General features: G+C 50.4%; 1 protein-coding gene across 1 annotated transcript in view; it reads right to left on the reverse strand.

Annotated features, from left to right (window-relative positions):
- Positions 1 to 21306, reverse strand: part of LOC106584860 (anoctamin-1) — a 245226-nt gene that overhangs the window by 198309 nt on the left and 25611 nt on the right. The gene's annotated exons all lie outside the window — the stretch shown is intronic.

A 21306-nucleotide genomic window follows, 5' to 3' on the forward strand; every position in this document is an offset into this window, starting at 1 on the left:
ACCTAGCTAATGAGCAGCTGACACACAACATAGCTGACGAGGAGCTGACACACAACATAGCTGACGAGGAGCTGACACTCAACCTCGCTGACGAGTAGCTGACTCAACCTAGCTGACGAGTAGCTGACTCAACTTAGCTGACGAGTAGCTGACTCAACCTAGCTGACGAGGAGCTGACTCAACCTAGCTGACGAGGAGCTGACTCAACTTAGCTGACGAGGAGCTGACTCAACTTAGCTGACGAGGAGCTGACTCAACCTAGCTGACGAGGAGCTGACTCAACCTAGCTGACGAGGAGCTGACTCAACTTAGCTGACGCAACCTAGCGGGACAAGTAGTGTTTACAATCTAACGGATAAAACCTAGCTGACGAGTAGCTCCCACAACCTATCTGACGAGTAGTAGCTGACACATGCTCACTGACAAGTAGCTGACACAACCAAGCTGACACAACCTAGCTGACGAGTATCTGATGCAACGTAGCTGACGTAACCTAGCTGACGAGTAGCTGATGCAAACTTGCTGATGCAACCTAGCTGACGCAACCTAGCTGACGCAACCTAGCTGACACAACCTAGCTGACGAGTAGCTGACACAACCTCGCTGACGCAACCTAGCTGACGAGTAGCTGACGCAACCTAGCTGATGAGTAGCTGACACAAACCTAGCTGACAAGTAGCTGATGCTGACGAGAAGCTGACACAACCTAGCTGACTAGTAGATGACAGCTGACTAGTAGCTGACACAACCTAGCTGACAAGTAGCTGACGCTGACTAGTAGCAGACACAACCAGCTGACGAGTAGCTGACGCAATCGCTGACGAGAGCTGACGCAACTTCGCTGACTAGAGGCTGACGCAACCTCGCTGACGAGTAGCTGACGCAACCTAGCTGACGCAAACTAGCTGACTAGTAGCTGACTGACAGTAGCTGACACAACCTAGCTGACGCAACATAGCTGACCAGTAGCTGACGCAACCTAGCTGACGAGTAGCTGACACAACATAGCTGACGAGTAGCTGACACACAACCTAGCTGACGAGTAGCTGCACACAACCTAGCTGACGAGGGAGCTGACACAACCTAGCTGACGAGTAGCTGACTCAACCTAGCTGACACGTAGCTGACTCAGTAGCTGCGCTGACAGTAGCTGACTCAACCTCGCTGACGGGCTGACGAGTAGCTGACACAACCTCGCTGACGAGTAGCTGACTCAACCTCGCTGACGAGTAGCTGACACAACCTCGCTGACGAGTAGCTGACACAACCTCGCTGACGAGTAGCTGACACAACCTAGCTGACGAGGAGCTGACACAACCTAGCTGACGAGTAGCTGACACAACCTCGCTGACGAGAGCTGACGATAGCTGACACCGAGCAACCTAGCTGACGACTGATGCAACGTAGCTGACGCAACCTAGCTGACGAGTAGCTGATGCACTAGCTGATGCAACCTAGCTGACGGAGCTGACACAACCTCGCTGACGAGTAGCTGACGCAACCTAGCTGACGAGTAGCTGACACAACCTAGCTGACGAGTAGCTGACGCAACCTAGCTGACGAGTAGCTGACGCAACCTAGCTGACGAGTAGCTGACGCAACCTAGCTGACGGAGTAGCTGACGCAACCTGCTGATGAGTAGCTGACACAACCTAGCTGACGAGTAGCTGACACAACCTAGCTGACGAGTAGCTGACACAACCTAGCTGACGAAACGTAGCTGACTAGTAGCTGACGTGACAGTAGCTGACACAACCTAGCTGCTGACCAGAAGCGACGCAACCTAGCTGACAAGTAGCTGACACAACCTCGCTGACGAGTAGCTGACTCAACCTAGCTGACGAGTAGCTGACACAACCTAGCTGACGAGTAGCTGACACAACCTCGCGACGAGTAGCTGACTCAACCTAGCTGACGAGTAGCTGACACAACCTAGCTGACGAGTAGCTGACACAACCTCGCTGACGAGTAGCTGACACAACCTCGCTGACGAGTAGCTGACACAACCTAGCTGACGAGCAGCTGACACAACCTAGCTGACGAGTAGCTGACACAACCTAGTTGACAAACCTAGCTGACTAGTAGCTGACGTGACAGTAGCTGACACAACCTAGCTGACGAGTAGCTGACACAACCTCGCTGACGAGTAGCTGACACAACCTAGCTGACGTGAGTAGCTGACGAAGCTGACACAACCTAGCTGACGAGTAGCTGACAACCTAGCTGACGCAACCTAGCAGTAGCTGTCGACGGCTGACGCAACCTAGCTGACAAGTAGCTGACACAACCTAGCTGACAAGAGCTGACACAACCTAGCTGACGAGTAGCTGACACAACCTAGCTGACAAGTAGCTGACAACCTAGCTGACGAGTAGCTGACACAACCTAGCTGACGAGAAGCTGACAACCTAGCTGACGAGTAGCTGACACAACCTAGCTGACAAGTGCTGACAACCTAGCTGACGATTAGCTGACACAACCTAGCTGACGAACGGCTGACAACCTAGCTGACGAACTAGCTGACGAACCAGCTGCGAGTAGCTGACGCAACCTAGCTGACGGTAGCTGACGCAACCTAGCTGACGGTAGCTGACGCAACCTAGCTGACGAGTAGCTGACGCAACCTAGCTGACGAGCAGCTGACGCAACCTAGCTGACGAGTAGCTGACACAACCTAGCTGACGGTAGCTGACAACCTAGCTGACGAGTAGCTGACGCAACCTAGCTGACGAGTAGCTGACACAACCTAGCTGACGAGTAGCTGACACAACCCCTGGTAGCTGACAAGCCTAGCTGACAGAGCTGACTCAGTAGCTGACACAACCTAGCTGACTAGTAGCTGACGCAGAAGCTGATACAACCTCGCTGACGAGCAGCTGACCAACCTCGCTGACGAGTAGCTGACACAACCTCGCTGACGAGTAGCTGACACAACCTCGCTGACGGGTAGCTGACGCAACCTCGCTGACGAGTAGCTGACACAACCTAGCTGACGAGTAGCTGACACAACCTAGCTGACGAGTAGCTGACACAACCTAGCTGACGAGTAGCTGACACACAACCTAGCTGACGCAACCTAGCTGACGAGCAGCTGACGCTGCGTAGCTGACACAACCTAGCTGACGAGTAGCTGACACAACCTAGCTGACGGTGGCTGACAACCTAGCTGACGAGTAGCTGACGCCAACCTAGCTGACGAGTAGCTGACGCAACCTCGCTGACGGTAGCTGACTCAACCTAGCTGATCGAGTAGCTGACACAACCTAGCTGACGAGTAGCTGACTCACAACCTAGCTGACGAGTAGCTGACACAACCTAGCTGACGAGGAGCTGACACAACCTAGCTGACGAGTAGCTGACGACAACGTAGCTGACAACTAGCTGACTAGTAGCTGACGCAGTAGCTGACACAACCTAGCTGACGAGTAGCTGACTCACGGCAACCTAGCTGACGAGTAGCTGACTCAACCTAGCTGACGAGTAGCTGACACAACCTAGCTGACGGTAGCTGACACAACCTAGCTGACGAGTAGCTGACGCAACCTAGCTGACGAGTAGCTGACACAACCTAGCTGAGCCAGTAGCTGACACAACCTAGCTGACGAGTAGCTGACACAACCTAGCTGACGAGAGCTGACACAACCTAGCTGACGAGTAGCTGACGCAACCTAGCTGACGCAACCTAGCTGACAGTAGCTGACGCAGCTGACGTAGCTGACACAACCTAGCTGACGAGTAGCTGACACAACCTAGCTGACGAGTAGCTGACACAACCTCGCTGACGAGTAGCTGACACAACCTCGCTGACGAGTAGCTGACACAACCTCGCTGACGAGTAGCTGACGCAACCTAGCTGACGAGTAGCTGACACAACCTAGCTGACGAGTAGCTGACACAACCTAGCTGACAACGAGCTGACAGTAGCTGACTGACGAGTAGCTGACACAACCTGGACGTAGCTGACCAGAAGCTGACGCAACCTAGCTGACGAGTAGCTGACACAACCTAGCTGACGAGTAGCTGACACAACCTAGCTGACGAGAGTAGCTGACACAACCTCGCTGACGAGTAGCTGACACAACCTAGCTGACGAGTAGCTGACACAACCTAGCTGACGAGTAGCTGACACAACTTCGCTGACTAGTAGCTGCGATAGCTGACGCCGAGCTGACGCAACCTAGCTGACGAGTAGCTGACGCAACGTAGCTGACGAAACCTAGCTGACGAGTAGCTGACAAACTTGCTGACGCAACCAGCTGACGAGTAGCTGACCCAACCTAGCTGACGAGTGCTGACACGCAACCTAGCTGACGAGTAGCTGACGCAACCTAGCTGACGAGTAGCTGACGCAACCTAGCTGACGAAGTAGCTGACACAACCTAGCTGACGGTAGCTGACACAACCTAGCTGACAAGTAGCTGACACACAACCTAGCTGACGAGTAGCTGACACACAACCTAGCTGACGAGCAGCTGACACAACCTAGCTGACAAACGTAGCTGACAAGCTGACGCTAGTAGCTGACACAACCAAACTAGCTGACGAGAAGCTGACACAACCTAGCTGACGAGTAGCTGACACAACCTAGCTGACGAGGAGCTGACTCAACCTAGCTGACGAGTAGCTGACTCAACCTAGCTGACGAGTAGCTGACTCAACCTAGCTGACGAGTAGCTGACACAACCTCGCTGACGAGTAGCTGACGCAACCTAGCTGACGAGTAGCTGACACAACTTAGCTGACAAGTAGCTGACACAACCTAGCTGACGAGTAGCTGACGCAACCTAGCTGACGAGCAGCTGACACAACCTAGCTGACGAGTAGCTGACACAACCTAGTTGACAAACCTAGCTGACAGCAGCTGATGACGAGTAGCTGACACAACCTAGCTGACGAGTAGCTGACGCAAGCTGACGAGTAGCTGACGCAACCTAGCTGACAACCAGCTGACGAGTAGCTGACGAGCTGACGCAACCTAGCTGATGAGTAGCTGATGCAACCTGGCTGATGCAACGCGGCTGACGCAACCTAGCTGACGAGCAGCTGACGCAACCTAGCTGACGAAGTAGCTGACACAACCTAGCTGACGAGTAGCTGACACAACCTAGCTGACGAGTAGCTGACACAACCTAGCTGACAAGTAGCTGAAGCTGACGAGTAGCTGACACAACCTAGCTGACGGGTAGCTGACAACCAGCTGACCAGTAGCTGACACAACATAGCTGACAAGTAGCTGACAACCAGCTGACGAGTAGCTGACGCAACATAGCTGACGAGTAGCTGACCAACTAGCTGACAGCTGACGCACCTAGCTGACGAGAGCTGACGCAACCTAGCTGACGAGAGCTGACGCAACCTAGCTGACGGCTGACGCAACCTAGCTGACGAGAAGCTGACGCAAACTAGCTGACGAGTAGCTGACACAACATAGCTGACGAGTAGCTGACGCAACATAGCTGACGAGTAGCTGACGCAACCTAGCTGACGAGTAGCTGACACACAACATAGCTGACGAGTAGCTGACACACAACCTAGCTGACGAGCAGCTGACACAACCTAGCTGACGAGCAGCTGACTAAACAAGTAGCTGACGAGTAGCTGACACAACCATAGCTGACGAGTAGCTGACACAACCTCGCTGACGAGTAGCTGACTCAACCTCGCTGACGAGTAGCTGACACAACCTCGCTGACGAGAGCTGACTCAACCTCGGCTGACGAGAGCTGACTCAACCTAGCTGACGAGGAGCTGACTCAACTTAGCTGACGAGGAGCTGACTCAACCTAGCTGACGAGGAGCTGACTCAACCTAGCTGACGAGGAGCTGACGCAACCTAGCTGAAACTAGCTGACTCGCAGCTGCGCCAGGCTGACACAACCTAGCTGACGAGCAGCTGACACAACCTAGCTGACGGTAGCTGACTCAACCTGCCGCTGACGAGTAGCTGACGCAACCTAGCTGACGAGTAGCTGACACAACCTCGCTGACGAGTAGCTGACACAACCTCGCTGACGAGTAGCTGACACAACCTCGCTGACGAGTAGCTGACACAACCTCGCTGACGAGTAGCTGACACAACCTAGCTGACGAGTAGATGACACAACCTAGCTGACGAGTAGCTGACACAACCTAGCTGACGCGAGCTGACTGCTGACAGTAGCTGACGCAACCTAGCTGAAGCGCAGTAGCTGACGCAACCTAGCTGACAAGTAGCTGACACAACCTCGCTGACGAGTAGCTGACACAACCTAGCTGACTAGTAGCTGACACAACCTCCACTAGTAGCTGACGAGTAGGTGACACAAACTAGCTGACAAGTAGCTGCAGCCTCGCTGACGAGTAGCTGACACAACCTCGCTGACAAGTAGCTGATGAGCTGGCACAGCAGCTGACGCAACCTAGCTGACGAGTATCTGATGCAACGTAGCTGACGTAACCTAGCTGACGAGTAGCTGATGCAAACTTGCTGATGCAACCTAGCTGACGCAACCTAGCTGACGCAACCTAGCTGACGAGTAGCTGACGCAACCTAGCTGACAGCTGACACAACCTAGCTGACGAGTAGCTGACGCAACCTAGCTGACGAGTAGCTGACACAACCTAGCTGACAGGTAGCTGATGCAACCTAGCTGACAGTAGCTGACGCAACCTAGCTGACAAGTAGCTGACGCAACCTAGCTGACGAGTAGCTGACACAACCTAGCTGACGAGTAGCTGACACAACGTAGCTGACACAACATAGCTGACAAGTAGCTGACGACTAGTAAGCTGGCGCAACCTAGCTAACTTAGCTGACGAGAAGCTGACGCAACCTAGCTGACGAGGCTGACGCAACCTAGCTGACTAGTGCTGACGCAACCTAGCTGATCGGTAGCTGACGCAACAGCTGACGAGTAGCTGACGCAACCTAGCTGACGGAGCGACACAACCTAGCTGACGAGTAGCTGACGCAACCTAGCTGACGAGTAGCTGACACACAACCTAGCTGACGAGCAGCTGACACACAACCTAGCTGACGAGCAGCTGACACAACCTAGCTGACGAGCAGCTGACACAACCTAGGCTGACAACGTAGCTGACGAGAGCTGACGGAGCTGACACAACCTAGCTGACGAGTAGCTGACTCAACCTCGCTGACGAGTAGCTGACACAACCTAGCAGCTGACGGGAGCTGACGCAACCTAGCTGACGAGTAGCTGACTCAACCTAGCTGACGGGAGCAGACGCAACCTAGCTGACGAGTAGCTGACTACAACCTAGCTGACGAGTAGCTGACTCAACCTAGCTGACGAGTAGCTGACTCAACTTAGCTGACGAGTAGCTGACACAACCTAGCTGACGAGTAGCTGCAACCTAGCTGACGAGGAGCTGACTCAACCTAGCTGACGAGAGCTGACTCAACCTAGCTGACGAGGCTGACACAACCTAGCTGACGAAGTAGCTGACGCAACCTAGCTGACGTGTAGCTGACACAAACTAGCTGACGAGGAGCTGACACAACATAGCTGACGGAGGCTGACGCAACCTAGCTGACGAGTAGCTGACGCAAACTAGCTGACTAGTAGCTGACGCAACCTAGCTGACGAGAGCTGACGCAACCTAGCTGACGGTAGCTGACGCAACCTAGCTGACGAGTAGCTGACGCAACCTCGCTGACGAGTAGCTGACACAACATAGCTGACGAGTAGCTGACACAACCTAGCTGACGAGTAGCTGAACACAACCTAGCTGACGAGTAGCTGACACAACCTAGCTGACGAGTAGCTGACACACAACCTAGCTGACAATAGCTGACTAGCTGACGGCAGTAGCTGACACAACCTAGCTGACTAGTAGCTGACCGGTGCTGACACAACCTCGCTGACGAGTAGCTGACACAACTTCGCTGACGAGTAGCTGACTCAATCGCTGACGAGTAGCTGACACAACCTCGCTGACGAGTAGCTGACTCAACCTAGCTGACGAAGAGCTGACTGCAACTTAGCTGACGAGTAGCTGACGCAACCTAGCTGACGAGTAGCTGACGCAACCTAGCTGACGCAGGAGCTGACGCAACCTAGCTGACGAGGAGCTGACTCAACCTAGCTGACGAGTAGCTGACGCAACTTAGCTGACGAGAGCTGACGCAACCTAGCTGACGGTAGCTGACGCAACCTAGCTGATTAGTAGCTGACGCAACCTAGCTGACGAGTAGCTGACTCAACCTAGCTGACGAGTAGATGACACAACCTAGCTGACGAGTAGCTGACACAACTAGCTGACAAGTAGCTGACAACAGCTGACAAGTAGCTGACACAGCTGACAAGTAGCTGACGCAACCTAGCTGACTAGAGATGAAGCTGACTAGTAGCTGACGCAATCAAGCTGACTAGGGCTGACGCAACCTCGCTGACTAGAGGCTGACGCAACCTAGCTGAGGCTGATGCAACCTAGCTGAAGCTAACGCAACCTAGCTGATTAGTAGCTAACGCAACCTAGCTGACTAGTAGCTGACGCAACATAGTTGACTCAACCTAGCTGACGCAACATAGCTGAAAAGTAGCTGACGCAACCTAGCTGACGAGTAGCTGACACACAACATAGCTGATGAGCAGCTGACACACAACCTAGCGTAGCTTGAGCAGCTGACACAACAACATAGCTGACGAGGAGCTGACACACAACATAGCTGACGAGGAGCTGACACACAACATCGCTGACGAGTAGCTGACACTCAACCTCGCTGACGAGTAGCTGACTCAACCTCGCTGACGAGTAGCTGACTCAACCTCGCTGACGGGGAGCTGACTCAACCTAGCTGACGGGAGCTGACTCAACTTAGCTGACGAGGAGCTGACTCAACTTAGCTGACGAGGAGATGACTCAACTTAGCTGACGAGGAGCTGACTCAACTTAGCTGACGAGGAGCTGACTCAACTTAGCTGACGAGGAGCTGACTCAACTTAGCTGACGAGGAGCTGACTCAACCTAGCTGACGAGGAGCTGACTCAACTTAGCTGACGCAACCTAGCGGGACAAGTAGTGTATATACAATCTAACGGATAAAACCTAGCTGACGAGTAGCTCCCACAACCTATCTGACGAGTAGTAGCTGACACAACCTCACTGACAAGTAGCTGACACAACCAAGCTGACACAACCTAGCTGACGATGCAACGTAGCTGACGTAACCTAGCTGATGAGTAGCTGATGCAAACTTGCTGATGCAACCTAGCTGACGCAACCTAGCTGAAGCAACCTAGCTGACACAACCTAGCTGACACAACCTAGCTGACGAGTAGCTCACACAACCTCGCTGACGCAACCTAGCTGATGAGTAGATGACACAACCTACCTGATGAGTAGCTGACACAACCTAGCTGACAAGTAGCTGAGCTGACAAGAAGCTGACACAACCTAGCTGACTAGTAGATGAAACTGACTAGTAGCTGACAAAACATAGCTGACAAGTAGCTGACGCTGACTAGTAGCAGACGCAACACAGCTGACGAGTAGCAGAGCCAAGCTAGCTGACTAGAGGCTGACGCAACCTACAGGCTGACAAGGGCTGACAACCTAGCTGATTAGTAGCTAACTCAAGCTAGCTGACTAGTAGCTGACGCAACATAGTTGACTCAACCTAGCTGACGCAACATAGCTGAAAAATAGCTGACGCAACCTAGCTGACGAGTAGCTGACACGCAACATAGCTGATGAGCAGCTGACACACAACCTAGCTAATGAGCAGCTGACACAACCTAGCTAACGAGCAGCTGACACACAACATAGCTGACGAGGAGCTGACACACAACATAGCTGATGAGGAGCTGACACTCAACCTCGCTGACGAGTAGCTGACTCAACCTCGCTGACGAGCAGCTGACACACAACCTAGCTGACGAGGAGCTGACTCAACCTAGCTGACGGGACAGCTGACTCAACTAGCTGACGAGGAGCTGACTCAACTTAGCTGACGAGGAGCTGCACTTAGCTGACGAGGAGCTGACTCAACTTAGCTGACGAGGAGCTGACTCAACTTAGCTGACGAGTAGCTGACTCAACCTAGCTGACGAGGAGCTGCACTAGCTGACACAACCTAGCGGGACGAGTAGTGTAATACATCTAGAAAACCTAGCTGACGAGTAGCTCACACAACCTAGCTGACGAGAGTAGCTGACACAACCTAGCTGACGAGTAGCTGACACAACCTAGCTGACGAAGTAGCTGACGTAACCTAGCTGATGAGTAGCTGACTGCAACCTAGCTGACGCAAGGAGCTGACGCAACCTAGCTGACACGACCTAGCTGACACAACCTAGCTGACGAGTAGCTGACACAACCTAGCTGACGCAACCTAGCTGACGAGTAGATGACACAACCTACCTGACGAGTAGCTGACACAACCTAGCTGACAAGTAGCTGATGCTGAAGAAGCTGACACAACCTAGCTGACAAGTAGATGAAAGCTGACTAGTAGCTGACACAACATAGCTGACAAGTAGATGAAGCTGACTAGTAGCAGACGCAACACAGCTGACAAGTAGCAGACGCTATCAAGCTGGCGCAAATACGCTGACTAGAGGCTGACGCAACTACGCTGACTAGAGGCTGACGCAACCTTGCTAAAGCAACCTAGCTGATTAGTAGCTAACTCAAACTAGCTGACTAGTAGCTGACGCAACATAGTTGACTCAACCTAGCTGACGCAACATAGCTGAAAAATAGCTGACGCAACCTAGCTGACGAGTAGCTGACACGCAACATAGTTGACGCAGCAGCTGACGCACAACATAGCTGTAAAGAGCAGCTGACGCAACCTAGCTGACGAGCAGCTGACACACAACATAGCTGATGAGCAGCTGACACACAACATAGCTAACGAGGAGCTGACACACAACCTAGCTAACGAGCAGCTGACACACAACATAGCTGACGAGGAGCTGCACACAACATAGCTGACGAGTAGCTGACTCAACCTCGCTGACGAGTAGCTGACTCAACCTCGCTGACGAGGAGCTGACTCAACCTAGCTGACGAGGAGCTGACTCAACTTAGCTGACGAGGAGCTGACTCAACTTAGCTGACGAGGAGCTGACTCAACTTAGCTGACGAGGAGCTGACTCAACTTAGCTGACGAGGAGCTGACTCAACTTAGCTGACGAGGAGCTGACTCAACCTAGCTGACGAGGAGCTGACTCAACTTAGCTGACGCAACCTAGCGGGACAAGTAGTGTATATACAATCTAACGGATAAAACCTAGCTGACGAGTAGCTCCCACAACCTATCTGACGAGTAGTAGCTGACACAACCTCACTGACAAGTAGCTGACACAACCAAGCTGACACAACCTAGCTGACGAGTATCTGATGCAACGTAGCTGATGTAACCTAGCTGATGAGTAGCTGATGCAAACTTGCTGATGCAACCTAGCTGACGCAACCTAGCTGAAGCAACCTAGCTGACACAACCTAGCTGACACAACCTAGCTGACGAGTAGCTCACACAACCTCGCTGACGCAACCTAGCTGATGAGTAGATGACACAACCTACCTGATGAGTAGCTGACACAACCTAGCTGACAAGTAGCTGACGCTGACAAGAAGCTGACACAACCTAGCTGACTAGTAGATGACACTGACTAGTAGCTGACAAAACATAGCTGACAAGTAGCTGACGCTGACTAGTAGCAGACGCAACACAGCTGACGAAGTAGCAGACGCTATCAAGCTGGCGCAAATACGCTGACTAGAGGCTGACGCAACTACGCTGACTAGAGGCTGACGCAACCTTGCTAAAGCAACCTAGCTGATTAGTAGCTAACTCAAACTAGCTGACTAGTAGCTGACGCAACATAGTTGACTCAACCTAGGTGACGCAACATAGCTGAAAAATAGCTGACGCAACCTAGCTGACTAGTAGCTGACGCAACATAGTTGACTCAACCTAGCTGACGCAACATAGCTGAAAAATAGCTGACGCAACCTAGCTGACGAGTAGCTGACACACAACATAGCTGATGAGCAGCTGACACACAACCTAGCTAATGAGCAGCTGACACACAACCTAGCTAATGAGCAGCTGACACACAACATAGCTGACGAGGCGCTGACACACAACCTAGCTGACGAGGAGCTGACTCAACCTTGCTGACGAGTAGCTGACTCAACCTCGCTGACGAGTAGCTGACTCAACCTCGCTGACGAGTAGCTGACTCAACCTCGCTGACGAGTAGCTGACTCAACTTAGCTGACGAGAGCTAGCTGACGGCAACCCAGCTGACGCAACCTAGCTGATTAGTAGCTGACGCAACCTAGCTGACGAGTAGCTGACTCAACCTAGCTGACGAGTAGATGACACAACCTACCTGATCAGTAGCTGACACAACTAGCTGACAAGTAGCTGACGCTGACAAGAAGCTGACACATCCTAGCTGACTAGTAGATGAAACTGACTAGTAGCTGACAAAACATAGCTGACAAGTAGCTGACGCTATCAAGCTGGCGCAAATACGCTGACTAGAGGCTGACGCAACTACGCTGACTAGAGGCTGATGCAACCTAGCTAAAGCAACCTAGCTGATTAGTAGCTAACTCAACCTAGCTGACTAGTAGCTGACGCAACATAGTTGACTCAACCTAGCTGACGCAACATAGCTGAAAAATAGCTGACGCAACCTAGCTGACGAGTAGCTGACACACAACATAGCTGATGAGCAGCTGACACACAACCTAGCTAATGAGCAGCTGACACAACCTAGCTAATGAGCAGCTGACACACAACATAGCTGACGAGGAGCTGACACACAACATAGCTGACGAGGAGCTGACACTCAACCTCGCTGACGAGTAGCTGACTCAACCTCGCTGACGAGTAGCTGACTCAACTTAGCTGACGAGGAGCTGACTCAACTTAGCTGACGAGGAGCTGACTCAACTTAGCTGACGAGGAGCTGACTCAACTTAGCTGACGAGGAGCTGACTCAACTTAGCTGACGAGGAGCTGACTCAACTTAGCTGACGAGGAGCTGACTCAACCTAGCTGACGAGGAGCTGACTCAACTTAGCTGACGCAACCTAGCGGGACAAGTAGTGTATATACAATCTAACGGATAAAACCTAGCTGACGAGTAGCTCCCACAACCTATCTGACGAGTAGTAGCTGACACATGCTCACTGACAAGTAGCTGACACAACCAAGCTGACACAACCTAGCTGACGAGTATCTGATGCAACGTAGCTGACGTAACCTAGCTGATGAGTAGCTGATGCAAACTTGCTGATGCAACCTAGCTGACGCAACCTAGCTGAAGCAACCTAGCTGACACAACCTAGCTGACACAACCTAGCTGACGAGTAGCTCACACAACCTCGCTGACGCAACCTAGCTGATGAGTAGATGACACAACCTACCTGATGAGTAGCTGACACAACCTAGCTGACAAGTAGCTGATGCTGACAAGAAGCTGACACAACCTAGCTGACTAGTAGATGACACTGACTAGTAGCTGACAAAACATAGCTGACAAGTAGCTGACGCTGACTAGTAGCAGACGCAACACAGCTGACGAGTAGCAGACGCTATCAAGCTGGCGCAAATACGCTGACTAGAGGCTGACGCAACTACGCTGACTAGAGGCTGACGCAACCTTGCTAAAGCAACCTAGCTGATTAGTAGCTAACTCAAACTAGCTGACTAGTAGCTGACGCAACATAGTTGACTCAACCTAGCTGACGCAACATAGCTGAAAAATAGCTGACGCAACCTAGCTGACGAGTAGCTGACACACAACATAGCTGATGAGCATCTGACACACAACCTAGCTAATGAGCAGCTGACACACAACATAGCTGACGAGGAGCTGACTCAACCTAGCTGACGAGGAGCTGACTCAACCTAGCTGACGAGTAGCTGACTCAAACTCGCTGACGAGTAGCTGACTCAAACTCGCTGACGAGTAGCTGACGAGTAGCTGACTCAAACTCGCTGACGAGTAGCTGACTCAACCTCGCTGACGAGTAGCTGACTCAACCTCGCTGACGAGTAGCTGACTCAACCTCGCTGACGAGGAGCTGACTCAACTTAGCTGACGAGGAGCTGACTCAACTTAGCTGACGAGGAGCTGACTCAACCTAGCTGACGAGGAGCTGACGAGGAGCTGACTCAACTTAGCTGACGAGGAGCTGACTCAACCTAGCTGACAAGGAGCTGATTCAACTTAGCTGACGCAACCTAGCGGGACAAGTAGTGTATATACAATCTAACGGATAAAACCTAGCTGACGAGTGGCTGACACAACCTCGCTGACGAGTAGCTGACACAACCTCGCTGACGAGTAGCTGACACAACCTCGCTGACGAGTAGCTGACACAACCTCGCTGACGAGTAGCTGACACAACCTAGCTGACGAGGAGCTGACGCAACCTAGCTGACGAGGAGCTGACGCAACCTTAATGACAAACCTAGCTTACGCTGACTTGTTGCTGACACAACCTAGCTGACGTGTAGCTGACACAACCTAGCTGACGTGTAGCTGACTTAACCTGGCTGACGAGTAGCTGAAGCAACCTAGCTGAAGCAAACTAGCTGACTAGTAGTGTATATACAATCCAGTTTATCTCAACCTAGCTGATGAGTAGCTGACACAACCTATCTGACGAGTAGCTAACACAACCTCGGAGACGAGTAGCTGACACAACCTCGCTGACGAGTAGCTGACACAACCTCGCTGACGAGTAGCTGACAAAACCTCGCTGACGAGTAGCTGACACAACCTCGCTGACTTGTAGCTGACACAACCTTGCTGACGAGTAGTAGCTGACACAACCTCCCTGACGAGTAGCTGACAAAACCTCGCTGACGACTAGCTGACGCAACCTGGTGACACAACCTAGCTGACTAGTAGCTGACTGCCTAGTTGCTGACACAACCTAGCTGACACAACCTAGCTGAGTATCTGATGCAACGTAGCTGACGTAACCTAGCTGACGAGTAGCTGACACAACCTAGCTGGCGCAACCTAGCTGACGCAACCTAGCTGAAGCAACCTAGCTGACACAACCTAACTGACACAACCTAGCTGACGAGTAGCTCACACAACCTCGCTGACTCAACCTAGCTGACGAGTATCTGATGCAAACTTGCTGATGCAACCTAGCTGACGCAACCTAGCTGACGCAACCTAGCTGACGCAACCTAGCTGAAGCAACCTAGCTGACACAACCTAGCTGAAGCAACCTAACTGACACAACCTAGCTGACACAACCTAGCTGACTTGTAGCTGACACAACCTCGCTGACGAGTAGCTGACACAAACTCGCTGACGAGTAGCTGACTGCCTAGTAGCTGACACAACCTCGCTGACTAGTAGCTGATGCAAACTTGCTGATGCAACCTTGCTGACGTAACCTAGCTGACGCAACCTAGCTGACACAACCTAGCTGACACAACCTAGCTGACACAACCTAGCTGACGAGCAGCTGACAGAACCTAGCTGATGCAACCTAGCTGACGAGTAGATGACACAAACTAGCTGATGAGTAGCTGACACAACCTAGCTGACGAGTGGCTGATGCAATCTAGCTGACGAGTAGCTGACGCAATCTAGCTGACGAGCAGCTGACGCAATCTAGCTGACGAGCAGCTGACGCAATCTAGCTGACGAGCAGCTGACTCACAACCTAACTGATGAGTAGCTGACACAACCTAGCTGACGAGTGGCTGACGCAATCTAGCTGACGAGCAGCTGACTCACAACCTAACTGACGAGTAGCTGACACAACCTAGCTGACGAGCAGCTGACAGAACCTAGCTGACGAGCAGCTGACACACAACCTAACTGACGAGTAGCTCACACAACCTAGCTGACGAGCAGCTGACACACAACCTAATTGACGAGTAGATGACACACAACCTAACTGACGAGTAGCTCACACAAACTAACTGACGAGCATCTGATACAACCTAGCTGACGAGTAGCTGACACACAACCTAACTGACGAGTAGCTGACTCACAACCTCACTGATGAGTAGCTGACACACAACCTAACTGACGAGTAGCTGACACAACCTAGCTGACGAGCAGCTGACACAACCTAGCTGACGAGCAGCTGACACACAACCTAACTGACGAGTAGCTGACACAACCTAGCTGACGAGCAGCTGACACACAACCTAGCTGACGAGTAGCTGACTCACAACCTAACTGACGAGTAGCTGATACAAACTAGCGGACTATTAGCTGACACAACCTAGCTGACTAGTAGCTGATACAAAGTAGCGGACTATTAGCTGACACACCACCTAGCTGACGAGTTGTTGACACACAACCTAGCTGACGAGCAGCTGAAACACAACCTAGCTGACGAGCAGCTGAAACACAACCTAGCTGACGAGTTGTTGACACAACCTAGCTGACGAGCATCTGATACACAACCTAGCTGACGAGTAGCTGACAGACAACCTAATTGACGAGTAGCTGACACACAACCTAGCTGACGAGTAGCTGACACACAAACTAACTGACGAGCATCTGATACAACCTAGCTGACGAACAGCTGACACACTACTTAGCTGATGAGTAGCTGACACACTACCTAACTGACGAGTAGCTGACACACAACCTACCTGATGAGTAGTTGAAACACAACCTAGCTGACGAGTAGCTGACAGACAACCTAACTGACGAGTTGTTGACACACAACCTAGCTGACGAGAAGCTGACACACAACCTAGCTGACGAGTAGCTGACACACAACCTAGCTGACGAGTTGTTGACACACAACCTAGCTGACGAGTTGTTGACACACAACCTAGCTGACGAGTTGTTGACACACAACCTAGCTGACGAGCAACTGACACACAACCTAGCTGACGAGTAGCTGACAGACAACCTAACTGACGAGTTGTTGACACACAACCTAGCTGACGAGAAGCTGACACACAACCTAGCTGACGAGTAGCTGACACACAATCTAGCTGACGAGTAGCTGACACACAACCTAGCTGACGAGTTGTTGACACACAACCTAGCTGACGAGCAGCTGACACACAACCTAGCTGACGAGAAGCTGACACACAACCTAGCTGACGAGTAGCTGACACACAACCTAGCTGACGAGTTGTTAACACACAACCTAGCTGACGAGTTGTTGACACACAACCTAGCTGACGAGTTGTTGACACACAACCTAGCTGCCGAGCAGCTGACACACAACCTGGCTGACGAGTAGCTGACACACAACCTAGCTGACGAGTATCTGTCACACAACCTGTCTGACGAGCAGCTGACACACAACCTGGCTGACGAGTAGCTGACACACAACCTGGCTGACGAGTAGCTGACACACAACCTAGCTGACGAGTATCTGTCACACAACCTAGCTGACGAGCTGCTGACGAGTTGTTGACACACAACCTAGCTGACGAGCATCTGACACACAACCTGTCTGACGAGCAGCTGACACACAACCTAGCTGACGAGTAGCTGACACACAACCTAGCTGCCGAGCAGCTGTCACACAACCTAGCTGATGAGCATCTGACACACAACCTGTCTGACGAGCATCTGACACACAACCTAGCTGACGAGTAGCTGACACACAACCTAGCTGACGAGTTGTTGACACACAACCTAGCTGACGAGTTGTTGACACACAACCTAGCTGACGAGCATCTGACACACAACCTGTCTGACGAGTTGTTGACACACAACCTAGCTGACGAGTATCTGTCACACAACATAGCTGACTAGTAGCTGATACAAACTAGCTGACTATTAGCTGATGCTGACGAGCATCTGACACACAACCTGTCTGACGAGCAGCTGACACACAACCTGTCTGACGAGCAGCTGAAGAGCAGCTTACACACAACCTAGCTGACGAGCATCTGACACACAACCTAGCTGACGAGTAGCTGACACAACCTAGCTGACGAGCATCTGACACACAACCTAGCTGACGAGCATCTGACACACAACCTGTCTGACGAGCAGCTGACACACAACCTGGCTGACAAGCAGCTGACACACAACCTGGCTGACGAGTTGTTGACACACAACCTAGCTGACGAGTTGTTGTCACACAACCTAGCTGACTAGTAGCTGATACAAACTAGCTGATGAGCAGCTGACACACAACCTAGCTGACGAGTAGCTGACACACAACCTAGCTGACGAGTTGTTGACACACAACCTGTCTGACGAGCAGCTGACACACAACCTAGCTGACGAGCATCTGACACACAACCTAGCTGACGAGCATCTGACACACAACCTGTCTGACGAGTAGCTGACACACAACCTAGCTGACGAGTAGCTGACACACAACCTAGCTGACGAGTAGCTGACACACAACCTAGCTGACGAGCATCTGACACACAACCTAGCTGACGAGTTGTTGACACACAACCTAGCTGACGAGTAGCTGACACACAACCTGGCTGACAAGCAGCTGACACACAACCTAGCTGACGAGCAGCTGACACACAACCTGTCTGACGAGCAGCTGAAGAGCAACTTACACACAACCTAGCTGACGAGTAGCTGACACACAACCTAGCTGCCGAGCAGCTGTCACACAACCTAGCTGACGAGCAGCTGACACACAACCTAGCTGACGAGTTGTTGACACACAACCTAGCTGACGAGCATCTGACACACAACCTGGCTGACGAGCATCTGACACACAACCTAGCTGACGAGTTGTTGACACACAACCTAGCTGACGAGCATCTGACACAACCTAGCTGACGAGTTGTTGACACACAACCTAGCTGACGAGCAGCTGACACACAACCTAGCTGATGAGCAGCTGACACACAAATCTTCATCAGAATGCACTCCCAGGAATCCCAGGTCCACAATAAATGTTGTTTTGTTCGATAAAGTCCATAATTTATGTCTAAATACCTCCTTTTTGTTAGCGCGTTCAGTAAGCTACTTCAAATGTAGGAAGCGCGCCGAAAATTTCACGACGAAAAGTCTAAAAAGTTTTATTTACGTTCGTAAAACATGTTAAACGATGTATAGCATCAATCTTTAGGGCCTTTTTAACATAAATCTTCAATAATATTCCAACTAGACGATTCCAATGTCTTCAAAAATGTAATGGAACACAGCAACCTCTAACGTGAACGCAAGCCACTGAAGTCATATTATTTTCTGAGTCACCAACTTCCCGGCCTTCTCATTCGCTCTCTGTTAACCTGTTGGGGCTAGGGGGCAGTATTTGCACGGCCGGATAAAAACGTACCCGATTTAATCTGGTTACTACTCTTGCCCAGAAACTAGAATATGCATATAATTAGTAGATTTGGATAGAAATCACTGTAAAGTTTCTAAAACTGTTTGAATGGTGTCTGTGAGTATAACAGAACTCATATGGCAGGCCAAAACCTGAGAAGATTCCATACAGGAAGTGCCCTGTCTGACAATTTGTTCTCCTTCTGTGGCATCTCTATCAAAAATACAGCATCTGTGCTGTTACGTGACACTTTCTAAGGCTTCCATTGGCTCTCTAAAGCCTTTAGAAAGCGGAATGACACGTCTCCTGTCTCTGGGCAAAGTACAGCAGCAGAGTTTGTAAGTGGACTGCCTGGGGACAGTGCGCATTTACGAGACCTCACCATTTTTTTTCTTTCAGTCTGAATGAATACAATGTTGCCCGGTTGGAATATTATCGCTATTTTACAAGAAAAATAGCATAAAAATTGATTTTAAACAGCGTTTGACATGCTTCTAAGTACGGTAATGGAATATTTTTAATTTTTTTATCACGAAATGCACTCGCGCATTACCCTTCGGATAGTGACCTGAACGCACAAACAAAACGGAGGTATTTGGATATAACTATGGATTATTTGGAACCAAAACAACATTTGTTGTTGAAGTAGAAGTCCTGGGAGTGTATTCTGACGAAGAACAGCAAAAGTAATCACATTTTTCTAATAGTAATTCTGAGTTTAGGTTGCCTCGACGTTGGCGGGTCTGAATAGCTAGCCTTGATGGCCAAGCGATGTACTCAGAATATTGCAAAATGTGCTTTCGCCGAAAAGCTATTTTAACCTGTTAGGGCTAGGGGGCAGTATTGACACGGCTGGATAAAAAACGTACCCGATTTAATCTGGTTACTACTCCTGCCCAGTAACTAGAATATGCATATAATTATTGGCTTTGGATAGAAAACACCCTAAAGTTTCTAAAACTGTTTGAATGGTGTCTGTGAGTATAACAGAACTCCTATGGCAGGCCAAAACCTGAGAAGATTTCAAGCAGGAAGTGGCCTGTCTGAGAAGTAATGTTTCATCTTGGCTCTTTTTATTGAAGACTCAGGATCTGTGCAATAACGTGACACTTCCTACGTCTTCCATAGGGTCTCAGAGCCCGGGAAAACGTTGAACGATATCGAGGCAGGCTCTGGCTGAAACACTTTATCGCTTTTGGCAAGTGGCCACTCAGAGTACTATGGGCTTAGGCGCGTGCCCGCTTCGACCGAATGCTTTCTTTTCCTTTGTCTGTTTATCTAAACGCAGATTCCCGGTCGGAATATTATCGCTTTTTTATGAGAAAAATGGCATAAAAATTGATTTTAAACAGCGGTTGACATGCTTCGAAGTACGGTAATGGAATATTTAGAATTTTTTTGTCACGAATTGCGCCATGCTCGTCACCCTTATTTACCCTTTAGGATAGTGTCTAGAACGCACGAACAAAACGCCGCTGTTTGGATATAACGATGGATTATTTTGGACCAAACCAACATTTGTTATTGAAGTAGAAGTCCTGGGAGTGCATTCTGACGAAGAAAACAAAGGTAATAACATTTTTCTTATAGTAAATCTGACTTTGATGAGTGCTAAACCTGCTGGGTGTCTAAATAGCTAGCCCTGTGATGCCGGGCTATCTACTGAGAATATTGCAAAATGTGCTTTCACCGAAAAGCTATTTTAAAATCGGACATATCGAGTGCATAGAGGAGTTCTGTATCTATAATTCTTAAAATAATTGTTATGCTTTTTGTGAACGTTTATCGTGAGTAATTTAGTAAATTCACCGGCAGTGTTCGGTGGGAATGCTAGTCACATGCTAGTCACATGCTAATGTAAAAAGCTGGTTTTTGATATAAATATGAACTTGATTGAACAAAACATGCATGTATTGTATAACATAATGTCCTAGGGTTGTCATCTGATGAAGATCATCAAAGGTTAGTGCTGCATTTAGTTGTGGTTTTGGTTTTTGTGACATTATATGCTAGCTTGAAAAATGGGTGTCTGATTATTTCTGGCTCGGTACACTGCTGACATAATCTAATGTTTTGCTTTCGTTG

Source organism: Salmo salar, chromosome ssa23 (genome assembly GCF_905237065.1).
Source record: "Salmo salar chromosome ssa23, Ssal_v3.1, whole genome shotgun sequence".
Classification (NCBI taxonomy): Eukaryota; Metazoa; Chordata; class Actinopteri; order Salmoniformes; family Salmonidae; genus Salmo; species Salmo salar.